Raw genomic sequence first — 11,173 nt, 5'->3', positions numbered from 1 at the left:
GTTCGCAGGAGAGCTTCTGTAAAGTTTGGAAGGTAGGAGACGAGGTACTGGCGGAAGTAAAGCTGTGAGTACCGGACGTGAGTCGTGCTTCGGTAGCTCAGTTGGTAGAGCACTTGCCCGCGAAAGGCAAAGGTCCCGAGTTCGAGTCTCGGTCAGGCACACAGTTTTAATCTGCCAGGAAGTTTCATATCAGCGCACACTCCGCTGCAGAGTGAAAATCTCATTCTGGAAACATCCCCCAGGCTGTGGCTAAGCCATGTCTCCGCAATATCCTTTCTTTCAGGAGTGCTAGTTCTGCAAGGTTCGCAGGAGAGCTTCTGTAAAGTTTGGAAGGTAGGAGACGAGGTACTGGCGGAAGTAAAGCTGTGAGTACCGGACGTGAGTCGTGCTTCGGTAGCTCAGTTGGTAGAGCACTTGCCCGCGAAAGGCAAAGGTCCCGAGTTCGAGTCTCGGTCGGGCACACAGTTTTAATCTGCCAGGAAGTTTCATATCAGCGCACACTCCGCTGCAGAGTGAAAATCTCATTCTGGAAACATCCCCCAGGCTGTGGCTAAGCCATGTCTCCGCAATATCCTTTCTTTCAGGAGTGCTAGTTCTGCAAGGTTCGCAGGAGAGCTTCTGTAAAGTTTGGAAGGTAGGAGACGAGGTACTGGCGGAAGTAAAGCTGTGAGTACCGGACGTGAGTCGTGCTTCGGTAGCTCAGTTGGTAGAGCACTTGCCCGCGAAAGGCAAAGGTCCCGAGTTCGAGTCTCGGTCGGGCACACAGTTTTAATCTGCCAGGAAGTTTCATATCAGCGCACACTCCGCTGCAGAGTGAAAATCTCATTCTGGAAACATCCCCCAGGCTGTGGCTAAGCCATGTCTCCGCAATATCCTTTCTTTCAGGAGTGCTAGTTCTGCAAGGTTCGCAGGAGAGCTTCTGTAAAGTTTGGAAGGTAGGAGACGAGGTACTGGCGGAAGTAAAGCTGTGAGTACCGGACTGGAGTCGTGCTTCGGTAGCTCAGTTGGTAGAGCACTTGCCCGCGAAAGGCAAAGGTCCCGAGTTCGAGTCTCGGTCGGGCACACAGTTTTAATCTGCCAGGAAGTTTCATATCAGCGCACACTCCGCTGCAGAGTGAAAATCTCATTCTGGAAACATCCCTCAGGCTGTGGCTAAGCCATGTCTCCGCAATATCCTTTCTTTCAGGAGTGCTAGTTCTGCAAGGTTCGCAGGAGAGCTTCTGTAAAGTTTGGAAGGTAGGAGACGAGGTACTGGCGGAAGTAAAGCTGTGAGTACCGGACGTGAGTCGTGCTTCGGTAGCCCAGTTGGTAGAGCACTTGCCCGCGAAAGGCAAAGGTCCCGAGTTCGAGTCTCGGTCGGGCACACAGTTTTAATCTGCCAGGAAGTTTCATATCAGCGCACACTCCGCTGCAGAGTGAAAATCTCATTCTGGAAACATCCCCCAGGCTGTGGCTAAGCCATGTCTCCGCAATATCCTTTCTTTCAGGAGTGCTAGTTCTGCAAGGTTCGCAGGAGAGCTTCTGTAAAGTTTGGAAGGTAGGAGACGAGGTACTGGCGGAAGTAAAGCTGTGAGTACCGGACGTGAGTCGTGCTTCGGTAGCTCAGTTGGTAGAGCACTTGCCCGCGAAAGGCAAAGGTCCCGAGTTCGAGTCTCGGTCGGGCACACAGTTTTAATCTGCCAGGAAGTTTCATATCAGCGCACACTCCGCTGCAGAGTGAAAATCTCATTCTGGAAACATCCCCCAGGCTGTGGCTAAGCCATGTCTCCGCAATATCCTTTCTTTCAGGAGTGCTAGTTCTGCAAGGTTCGCAGGAGAGCTTCTGTAAAGTTTGGAAGGTAGGAGACGAGGTACTGGCGGAAGTAAAGCTGTGAGTACCGGACGTGAGTCGTGCTTCGGTAGCTCAGTTGGTAGAGCACTTGCCCGCGAAAGGCAAAGGTCCCGAGTTCGAGTCTCGGTCGCGCACACAGTTTTAATCTGCCAGGAAGTTTCATATCAGCGCACACTCCGCTGCAGAGTGAAAATCTCATTCTGGAAACATCCCCCAGGCTGTGGCTAAGCCATGTCTCCGCAATATCCTTTCTTTCAGGAGTGCTAGTTCTGCAAGGTTCGCAGGAGAGCTGCTGTAAAGTTTGGAAGGTAGGAGACGAGGTACTGGCGGAAGTAAAGCTGCGAGTACCGGACGTGAGTCGTGCTTCGGTAGCTCAGTTGGTAGAGCACTTGCCCGCGTAAGGCAAAGGTCCCGAGTTCGAGTCTCGGTCGGGCACACAGTTTTAATCTGCCAGGAAGTTTCATATCAGCGCACACTCCGCTGCAGAGTGAAAATCTCATTCTGGAAACATCCCCCAGGCTGTGGCTAAGCCATGTCTCCGCAATATCCTTTCTTTCAGGAGTGCTAGTTCTGCAAGGTTCGCAGGAGAGCTTCTGTAAAGTTTGGAAGGTAGGAGACGAGGTACTGGCGGAAGTAAAGCTGTGAGTACCGGACGTGAGTCGTGCTTCGGTAGCTCAGTTGGTAGAGCACGTGCCCGCGAAAGGCAAAGGTCCCGAGTTCGAGTCTCGGTCGGGCACACAGTTTTAATCTGCCAGGAAGTTTCATATCAGCGCACACTCCGCTGCAGAGTGAAAATCTCATTCTGGAAACATCCCCCAGGCTGTGGCTAAGCCATGTCTCCGCAATATCCTTTCTTTCAGGAGTGCTAGTTCTGCAAGGTTCGCAGGAGAGCTTCTGTAAAGTTTGGAAGGTAGGAGACGAGGTACTGGCGGAAGTAAAGCTGTGAGTACCGGACGTGAGTCGTGCTTCGGTAGCTCAGTTGGTAGAGCACTTGCCCGCGAAAGGCAAAGGTCCCGAGTTCGAGTCTCGGTCGGGCACACAGTTTTAATCTGCCAGGAAGTTTCATATCAGCGCACACTCCGCTGCAGAGTGAAAATCTCATTCTGGAAACATCCCTCAGGCTGTGGCTAAGCCATGTCTCCGCAATATCCTTTCTTTCAGGAGTGCTAGTTCTGCAAGGTTCGCAGGAGAGCTTCTGTAAAGTTTGGAAGGTAGGAGACGAGGTACTGGCGGAAGTAAAGCTGTGAGTACCGGACGTGAGTCGTGCTTCGGTAGCTCAGTTGGTAGAGCACTTGCCCGCGAAAGGCAAAGTTCCCGAGTTCGAGTCTCGGTCGGGCACACAGTTTTAATCTGCCAGGAAGTTTCATATCAGCGCACACTCCGCTGCAGAGTGAAAATCTCATTCTGGAAACATCCCCCAGGCTGTGGCTAAGCCATGTCTCCGCAATATCCTTTCTTTCAGGAGTGCTAGTTCTGCAAGGTTCGCAGGAGAGCTTCTGTAAAGTTTGGAAGGTAGGAGACGAGGTACTGGCGGAAGTAAAGCTGTGAGTACCGGACGTGAGTCGTGCTTCGGTAGCTCAGTTGGTAGAGCACTTGCCCGCGAAAGGCAAAGGTCCCGAGTTCGAGTCTCGGTCGGGCACACAGTTTTAATCTGCCAGGAAGTTTCATATCAGCGCACACTCCGCTGCAGAGTGAAAATCTCATTCTGGAAACATCCCCCAGGCTGTGGCTAAGCCATGTCTCCGCAATATCCTTTCTTTCAGGAGTGCTAGTTCTGCAAGGTTCGCAGGAGAGCTTCTGTAAAGTTTGGAAGGTAGGAGACGAGGTACTGGCGGAAGTAAAGCTGTGAGTACCGGACGTGAGTCGTGCTTCGGTAGCTCAGTTGGTAGAGCACTTGCCCGCGAAAGGCAAAGGTCCCGAGTTCGAGTCTCGGTCGCGCACACAGTTTTAATCTGCCAGGAAGTTTCATATCAGCGCACACTCCGCTGCAGAGTGAAAATCTCATTCTGGAAACATCCCCCAGGCTGTGGCTAAGCCATGTCTCCGCAATATCCTTTCTTTCAGGAGTGCTAGTTCTGCAAGGTTCGCAGGAGAGCTTCTGTAAAGTTTGGAAGGTAGGAGACGAGGTACTGGCGGAAGTAAAGCTGCGAGTACCGGACGTGAGTCGTGCTTCGGTAGCTCAGTTGGTAGAGCACTTGCCCGCGAAAGGCAAAGGTCCCGAGTTCGAGTCTCGGTCGGGCACACAGTTTTAATCTGCCAGGAAGTTTCATATCAGCGCACACTCCGCTGCAGAGTGAAAATCTCATTCTGGAAACATCCCCCAGGCTGTGGCTAAGCCATGTCTCCGCAATATCCTTTCTTTCAGGAGTGCTAGTTCTGCAAGGTTCGCAGGAGAGCTTCTGTAAAGTTTGGAAGGTAGGAGACGAGGTACTGGCGGAAGTAAAGCTGTGAGTACCGGACGTGAGTCGTGCTTCGGTAGCTCAGTTGGTAGAGCACTTGCCCGCGAAAGGCAAAGGTCCCGAGTTCGAGTCTCGGTCGGGCACACAGTTTTAATCTGCCAGGAAGTTTCATATCAGCGCACACTCCGCTGCAGAGTGAAAATCTCATTCTGGAAACATCCCCCAGGCTGTGGCTAAGCCATGTCTCCGCAATATCCTTTCTTTCAGGAGTGCTAGTTCTGCAAGGTTCGCAGGAGAGCTTCTGTAAAGTTTGGAAGGTAGGAGACGAGGTACTGGCGGAAGTAAAGCTGTGAGTAGCGGATGTGAGTCGTGCTTCGGTAGCTCAGTTGGTAGAGCACTTACCCGCGAAAGGCAAAGTTCCCGAGTTCGAGTCTCGGTCGGGCACACAGTTTTAATCTGCCAGGAAGTTTCATATCAGCGCACACTCCGCTGCAGAGTGAAAATCTCATTCTGGAAACATCCCCCAGGCTGTGGCTAAGCCATGTCTCCGCAATATCCTTTCTTTCAGGAGTGCTAGTTCTGCAAGGTTCGCAGGAGAGCTTCTGTAAAGTTTGGAAGGTAGGAGACGAGGTACTGGCGGAAGTAAAGCTGTGAGTACCGGTCGTGAGTCGTGCTTCGGTAGCTCAGTTGGTAGAGCACTTGCCCGCGAAAGGCAAAGGTCCCGAGTTCGAGTCTCGGTCGGGCACACAGTTTTAATCTGCCAGGAAGTTTCATATCAGCGCACACTCCGCTGCAGAGTGAAAATCTCATTCTGGAAACATCCCCCAGGCTGTGGCTAAGCCATGTCTCCGCAATATCCTTTCTTTCAGGAGTGCTAGTTCTGCAAGGTTCGCAGGAGAGCTTCTGTAAAGTTTGGAAGGTAGGAGACGAGGTACTGGTGGAAGTAAAGCTGTGAGTACCGGACGTGAGTCGTGCTTCGGTAGCTCAGTTGGTAGAGCACTTGCCCGCGAAAGGCAAAGGTCCCGAGTTCGAGTCTCGGTCGGGCACACAGTTTTAATCTGCCAGGAAGTTTCATATCAGCGCACACTCCGCTGCAGAGTGAAAATCTCATTCTGGAAACATCCCCCAGGCTGTGGCTAAGCCATGTCTCCGCAATATCCTTTCTTTCAGGAGTGCTAGTTCTGCAAGGTTCGCAGGAGAGCTTCTGTAAAATTTGGAAGGTAGGAGACGAGGTACTGGCGGAAGTAAAGCTGTGAGTACCGGACGTGAGTCGTGCTTCGGTAGCTCAGTTGGTAGAGCACTTGCCCGCGAAAGGCAAAGGTCCCGAGTTCGAGTCTCGGTCGGGCACACAGTTTTAATCTGCCAGGAAGTTTCATATCAGCGCACACTCCGCTGCAGAGTGAAAATCTCATTCTGGAAACATCCCCCAGGCTGTGGCTAAGCCATGTCTCCGCAATATCCTTTCTTTCAGGAGTGCTAGTTCTGCAAGGTTCGCAGGAGAGCTTCTGTAAAGTTTGGAAGGTAGGAGACGAGGTACTGGCGGAAGTAAAGCTGTGAGTACCGGACGTGAGTCGTGCTTCGGTAGCTCAGTTGGTAGAGCACTTGCCCGCGAAAGGCAAAGGTCCCGAGTTCGAGTCTCGGTTGGGCACACAGTTTTAATCTGCCAGGAAGTTTCATATCAGCGCACACTCCGCTGCAGAGTGAAAATCTCATTCTGGAAACATCCCCCAGGCTGTGGCTAAGCCATGTCTCCGCAATATCCTTTCTTTCAGGAGTGCTAGTTCTGCAAGGTTCGCAGGAGAGCTTCTGTAAAGTTTGGAAGGTAGGTGACGAGGTACTGGCGGAAGTAAAGCTGTGAGTACCGGACGTGAGTCGTGCTTCGGTAGCTCAGTTGGTAGAGCACTTGCCCGCGAAAGGCAAAGGTCCCGAGTTCGAGTCTCGGTCGGGCACACAGTTTTAATCTGCCAGGAAGTTTCATATCAGCGCACACTCCGCTGCAGAGTGAAAATCTCATTCTGGATTACAGTCTCATGTTAGTCCTGTCACAGTCCCCCGCCTGCCCTGTCCAGCCTACGACGTCCGACAACTACAGTGAGTGTTGGCCGCCCAATTACACGACGTCTGGACGTTGGTTTCGCCACGTGTCGAATACACTCACCACAGCACTCCTCGAACACCCGACAAGCCTCGCACTTTTCGAAACTCTGGTGCCGAGTCTCCGTGCCATCACAGTGAAAGGTCTCTGTTGGATTCCTTTCATGTTAATTTCTTAAATCTGTTGTCATTTACGGCATAAATTCCTCTTCTAAATTTACTGTGCTGTTTCTGACTATCTGGGAGGAGACTGAGCAATGGAACGTGTTACTTTTACACATAAACAAGAACGATTTGTCACACTACTACACTTTAAAACACAGTTTATATGTAATTCATGTCACACAGTCTCATACGGAACCTACATCCGCTTTCTTTTATATACTGTATATGGTAAGATACTGTCATCCCCCTTCCCTTCTGTGTGAGAGGATGAATGAGCAAATGTATTTCTAGTTGCATGCTGGATGGTAGCAGACAAGCCTGTCTGCTAGAGAACAGTAGGATCAACGTCGGAACAGGTAGCTACGCTTTCTAAAAGCAGAGAGGTTTCTATCCTTAGTATGGTCCTGTCCGTCCCTTGTCATGTTGGTACAGGAAGCTGCCTCTCTGGTCACTTCCGTTTTCTATACGGAAGCACCCTTGGTAGGAGACCAGGGCAGTCTGTCCGCGGCGAGCGTCTGAAGTGGTAAGATCTCCGGCTAAGCGCGTGTCTGCTAAGTCCGTAGCACAATGGATTTCTTAAGTTCAGCCTCACTGAGAATTTAATCACCTTTACTTCAGGTTTAGCTCTAAAATATCTAATGTTATCTTAAATTGCAACGCAGTGTAATTCGCGTGTGAAATTCAGAATATCTTCCGGTAGTTGCTTTGTCACTACTTTGTGAGTAAAGTGGAACCACGTGTTGATCAGTAACTCTAAGATCATCAATCTTAAATGCGAATGTGCGTGAGATTATAACGTCTCGTCTTGACAAAATTTTTGAATAAGCAACTTTTCTTTATGTTCAACCCACGTGGGGTGTACTTTGTGAGACCAGTACCACGTGCTTATACAATTGTTTGACCCATCAGGTTAATAGTAAGACGATAGTAACCTGTTCGAGGTTTTTCTTTAGTAAATTGCGTTTCTATGTAATTTATTTTAATTATCAAAATTATTGTGGAGTTACACTCTTTGTGTTAACCAAGTTGACCACGTGAAGCATGTGGTGTAAGCATCAAAGTAGCCCTCAGCTATTCTTTTCGGGAAGATTCACAGAGAGTTAGTATGAATTTAGTATACCAGTGTGTGGTAATTTCATGACGGACAGGATTGCGCTACGAACGTAACTTCTTTGGGTGAAAATTGAATCGGTTGGTTGTGGTTAATTTCCTCTTGCATATGTTTCAACGTTCTTCGTGTGTTATTTTATGAATGCAGTGTTGTATGCAGTCTCCCAATCTTGGCTCCATATTTGAAGTTTTCTGTAAGATTACAGACTCACATTTTCACAATCCTAAATAAGGCACCAGTTCAGTTATGAATCAAGTTTAATATGCTGAAATTTCAATGTCAATGATCAATGTTAAAATAAATGTCCAAATATAAACTGATTTATTTCTTTTTATTTAAATTGTCTTTTTATATATATATATATATATATATATATATATATATATATCACCGATTATCGTAAGATGAGTACTAAAAGATTATAATTAATGTGAATCTGGTTGGGAATTTGGTAAGCTAAACTGGATACCTGGTGAAACAGTTGCACAGAAATGCAAGGTTAACTTCCCCAGATAGCTCACAGCTTTTAACCCACTTTTATGGTCTTGAATATCAGCACCGCTTACACCTCAAAATAATGCAACAATATTACAACAGTCTGCCCTCAATCTAATTCTAATGGATCGCTCGTCTTTCCCATTATCCACACGGACAACACGTTCACTGACACTACATTCACCGTGCGTGTGTCTGACTGGCAGCCACTCCTCGACAGGTGAAGCTGCTGTCGCCTGAACGGGTATGACTAGGTCGGCAGTCATAGTGTTCTGGCTGAACAGTGTAATTTGGTTACGCAATCCGCCGTGAGTGTTCGTCCAGCATGTGATTGACATCCCTGCCTCGCAGGCTAGAGCGTGGCGCGTTATGCTACACGAGCAGCCCACTAACAACTTATCGAGACAAGTGTCTGAAGTTATTTTCCCGTTTGATGTACTGACGATCGTGAAACCGGTTTCCTCTGCCACGTTTCCGTCAAATCAGACTTCTCGCGGCGTTGCTACACTCGACATTGAAAGCGTGCTGTCGGGCGGGCCGAGAATAGTCGCGGCACGGCGGAACAAACAGGCGCTGGTTTACGGCTCTGGACGGGCCGTCAGTCGCACGGGGCGCCGGCCGCCGCCACAATGATTTCTGCTGCTCGAGAGGACGTCAGATACCGCGGCGGGGCGCTGCTTCTGCTCAGCGTCCGTAAATAAACCGACGTCTCGAGAGCCATCCCCGGTCGCTGAAGGAGGCCACTATTATAGTGCCACCTTCGGCCGCCAGCCGCTGCGCTGCCGGCGCACGAGGGTTCTCGGAAGGCTTAAGGCGTCAGAGAGCGTGGCCTCTGTTCTCCGGGAAACGGTGACAGAATTCAACGCCTTAGCAACGTGATGCAGAATCTATCCTGACCAATGACTTGCGCACGAACTCCGCTGTAATACTGGTCTATAATGTCGGACGCGAGTAATCGGAAACACACTTCTGCACGGGGAACAAACTTACAGCTCTATCATTAGCTGTACAATAGAATGAGGAAATGTATATTTGCGGTGTACCGGGACTAGAACCCGGAGTTCCCGCTTACCGTGGCGGTCGCCTTACCATTAGGCTATCCCAGCCCCGACCCAAACTTGCATATGTCGTCAGCCACGTGTCTACAACGTGCAGTCGTACATTCATTATGTATAATCCCTACAAGGGAGACATTTGAATTAAAAGTCGCTTACTTGGTGTCGGCGGACAAATACGATATTGCAGTGCACATGGATGCATGTCCAAAGCAACATTGCGTCAATATAGGCATTGCAATATCGTACACGCTTATCAGGGTTGAAGAAATAACCTCATGGATCATGAAAAAAACGCTCCCGTCTGACTATACAGGTCTACTCATATCTACTCTTAAAACATAACCTTCGCTTCACGTGGCTCATGACCGCTACAAAACGAAACTGAATACAATTGCTCTTATTAATTTCAAGTAAACGGAACAGCTGACTCTCAAGTCCCTATAGATACGATATAATACGGTGGTTACGGTCGAGTAAACAAAGGAGTAGTGCAACACTGGTAAATATTTCAGGTTTACGTGTTTATTTTTACCTACATGCAATATTTTGTATTTGTGGGGATCCACAAACTCTAGATGTTTAATAAAAGTAAACATGGCCCGTAGTAGGGTTTAATGCGATTTTTATTTAATCGGGCGACTAGCTAATTTCGACTGCTTGTCACTATCAAGATAAAACATGTTTCATCTTAACGTGAGGTGTCTAAAGCGTTATTTACAGATGGCGATGTATGCACACAATGTAGTGCTTTTCCATTTTGGTTTTACAGATGCTTGACAATGACAAGTAGTCGAAATTAGCTAATCACTCGATTAAATAAATATCGAACTACATCCTACTATGGACCATGTTTACGTTCATTATACATGCAGTATTACCCAGAAGAATGTTGCGTACGAATGCATAAATAGTTACATTAACTAGCATATTTGTTTACTTGCGTGATGAATGAATGCCTAATCCATACTGCTCTGTGGTTCCCTGTAGTGTCGTGATGTCCACAGTGTACTTCAAGAAGTGGTGGAGTATATGCTACATGGTTATCACACTTCAGTTCCTTAGTGACAGTTGACAGTGTGCACATCGTTGTTATGGCAGCAAGAGTGGAGATACCCATAGATAAACGTGTTGCAATTGTAGCGTTCAGACAAGCATATATATCTACGCTCCAAATTACAAAACAACGTCGCTTGTAACTAGTAAGAATACAGAGCTACCACGACCAGGACGAACTCGTTAAGCAACTAAAAGTTATGACAAATTCATTAACACTAGCAGTGCGAGAAATTAGCGAAACTGCAGCAAAAATTTGCGCTTGGTAGAAATGAACAAGAGAAGCTTACACCATGTAATCAAAAGTATCCGGACCCCTGGCTGAAAAATGACTTACAAGTTCGAGGTGCCGTCCATCGGTAATGCTGGAATTCAGTATGGTGTTGGCCCATCCTTAGCCTTGATAATAGCTTCCACTCTCGTAGGCATACGTTCAATCAGGTGCTGGAAGCTTTCTTGAGGAATGGCAGCCCATTCTTCACGGAGTGCTGCACTGAGGAGAGGTATCGATGTCGGTCGGTGAGGCCTGGCACGAAGTCGGCGTTCCAAAACACCCCAAAAGTGTTCTAAAGGATTCAGGTCACGACTCTGTGCAGGCCAGTCCATTACAGGGATGTTATTTTCGTGCAACCACTCCACGACAGGCCATATGTTATGAACAGGTGCTCGATCGTGTTGAAAGACGCAATCGTCCTCCCCGAATTGCTCTTCAACAGTGGGAAGCAAGAAGCTGCTTAAAACATCAATGTAGACCTGTGCTGTGATAGTGCCACGCAAAACAACAAGGGGTGCAAGCCCCTCCATGAAAAAACACGGCCATAGCATAACACCACGGTCTCCGAATTTTACTGTTGGCACTACACACGCTGGTAGATGACGTTCACCGGGCATTCGCCATACCCACACCCTGCCACGGGATGGCCACATTGTGAACCGTGATTCGTCACTCCACACAACGTTTTTCCAC

At 48.6% G+C, this 11,173-nt stretch overlaps 1 non-coding gene across 1 annotated transcript; it reads left to right on the top strand.

The window, feature by feature from the left end:
• The first annotated feature begins 2,192 nt into the window (after positions 1-2,192).
• Positions 2,193-2,267, top strand: Trnat-cgu. Its single transcript has one exon. It is a non-coding gene; the product is annotated as a tRNA-Thr (tRNA).
• Positions 2,268-11,173: the final 8,906 nt, after the last annotated feature.

The sequence above is a fragment of the Schistocerca piceifrons genome, chromosome 7, assembly GCF_021461385.2.
Source record: "Schistocerca piceifrons isolate TAMUIC-IGC-003096 chromosome 7, iqSchPice1.1, whole genome shotgun sequence".
Lineage (NCBI taxonomy): Eukaryota > Metazoa > Arthropoda > Insecta > Orthoptera > Acrididae > Schistocerca > Schistocerca piceifrons.
Note: the sequence above shows the minus strand (reverse complement) of the source record. Positions and strands in the feature narration are given on the sequence as shown.